Raw genomic sequence first — 2,554 nt, forward strand, 5'->3', positions numbered from 1 at the left:
TGCCTGGTCGGACGAGCCTCGTTTCAAATTGTATTGATCGAATGGACATGGGTATGGAGACAACCTCATGAATCCTGCATGTCAGCAGTGGATTGTGCAAGCTGGTGGCTGCTCTGTAATGTTGTGGTGCGAGTGCAGTTGGACTGATATGGGACCCCTGATAAGTGTAGATACGACTCTGACCGGTGACACGTACGTAAGCACCTTGACTGATTACCTGCATCGCTTCTTGTCCATTGTGCATTCCGACGGACTTGGGCAATTCCAGCAGGACAATGCGACATCCCAGACGTCCAGAATTGCTACAGAGTGGCTCCAGGAACACTCTTCTGAGTTCAAACGCTTTCGCTGGCTACCAAACTCGCCAGACATTAATATTATTGAGCATATGTGGGATACCTCGCAACGTGCTGTTCAGAAGAGATCTCCACCCATCGCACTCTTACGGATTATGGACAGCCCTGCAAGATTTATCGTGTCACTTCCCTCCAGTACTACTTCAGACATTAGTAGAATCCACGCCACGTCGTGTTGCGGCACATCTGCGTGCTCGCGAGGGCGCTACATGATATCAGGCAGGTGTACGAGATTCTTTGGCTCTTCAGTGTATGTGTAAAGTCTGTTATAAGTCCCTCATTCTGAAATAATTGAAGAGCATATTGTCTGGGTAGTTTGTGAGTCTTGAGCTATGCTGCCACAAGGCTTACATACAGTTTCGAACTTTAGTAAGTGACTTATTGTGCTACAGTTTAACCTCTTGATTAGTAGACTATGATACAATTTTAAATTTTTCGTTCCCATCAATAATATGAAGTACTGAAATCAAATTATTATTGCCCATGGAAGCCGTTTGATAGGCAATCTGGAACCGGTTATAGTCATTTACTAAAATATACACATGCGACAACATTTGGATGATACTTACAATGTCCGTTGGGTAAATCGTGATGGTTCTATGGTACGACAACTTCGTGCAGCTGCCTTACGTCACTGGAGCTGTTCTCCGGGGGATGCAGCAAAAGATTTGGTTCACGCTATGCCTATAAACAATGCGGACGATCAGAGCCAGTCAGTGTAACGCCATAGTGAAGCTTGTTTTGGAATGCGACAGGTGGGGAGGAGGGGGGGGGGGCAACGCCCCCTTGCCCCCTCCTCTCCTCTACAGTCAGCACACTCATACTGCCCTGTCCTTGACAGGCGTATCACTGCAGTATCAGTTAGACAGCTGGTAGAGAGCCAGAACACCTAATCGATACTGACTGGTCGTGTGAGTAGACTTAATCAGAGCCATTTGTCGTGAAATCTCACGACGGTTTTTCCGCTTTCGTCGTTGTTCTGCTCGCAACCGAAAGCGCCAGATGCTTCCAATATCTTCAGTTCGTGATGTTTCCTCACATTTTACATGCCAGTGTCAAAAACTACTAAAATGTGAATACAGAAAGTATTCACATATGTGAACATTACCTGCCTCAAATCAAAATAATATTCAGAAATCGCCCTCAGTCTAAGTGCATCGCTGGTAGTACGTAAACCAACCCATTATAGACTAAAAGGCAAACGTATGTGAACCACATTTCCATGTATGAGGTACTATTAGGTTGAGTAAAAGCAGTTACGCAGCATATGAAACTTCCTGGCAGATCAAAACTGTGTGCCGGACCGAGACTCGAACTCGGGACCTTTGCCTTTCGCGGGCAAGCGCTCTACCGACTGAGCTACCCAAGCACGACTGACGCCCCGTCCTCACAGCTTTACTTCTGCCAGTACCTCGTCTCCTACCTTCCAAACTTTGCAGAAGATCTCCTGCGAACCTTGCAGAACTAGCACTCCTGAAAGAAAGGATATTGTGGAGACATGGTTTAGCCACAGCCTGGGAGATGTTTCGAGAATGAGATTTTCACTCTGTAGCGGAGTGTGCGCTGATATGAAACTTCCTGGCAGATCAAAACTGTGCGCCGGACCGAGATTCAAACTCGGGACCTTTGCCTTTCGCGGGCAAGCACTCTACTGACTGAGCTACCCATGCACGACTCACGCCCCGTCCTCACAGCTTTACTTCTGCCAGTACCTCGTCTCCTACCTTCCAAACTTTGCAGAAGCTCTCCTGCGAACCTTGCAGAACTAGCACTCCTGAAAAAAAGGATATTGTGGAGACATGGTTTAGCCACAGGCTGGGGGATGTTTCGAGAATGAGATTTTCACTCTGCAGCGGAGTGTGCGCTGATATGAAACTTCCTAGCAGATGTTCCTGCAAGGTTCACAGGAGAGCTTCTGCAAAGTTTGGAAGGTAGGAGACGAAGTACTGGCAGAAGTAAAGCTGTGAGGACGGGGCGTGAGTCGTGCTTGGGTAGCTCAGTCGGTAGAGCGCTTGCCCGCGAAAGGCAAAGGTCCTGAGTTCGAGTCTCGGTCCGGCACACAGTTTTGATCTGCCAGGAAGTTTCGTATCAGCGCACACTCCGCTGCAGAGTGAAAATCTCATTCTAGTTACGCAGCCGATTGGATGCCACAGATTTTATTTTTTAAAGCGTAAATCCGAGAAAGATTTTATATGTCT

This window comes from Schistocerca piceifrons, chromosome 7, assembly GCF_021461385.2.
Source record: "Schistocerca piceifrons isolate TAMUIC-IGC-003096 chromosome 7, iqSchPice1.1, whole genome shotgun sequence".
NCBI classification, from domain to species: Eukaryota; Metazoa; Arthropoda; class Insecta; order Orthoptera; family Acrididae; genus Schistocerca; species Schistocerca piceifrons.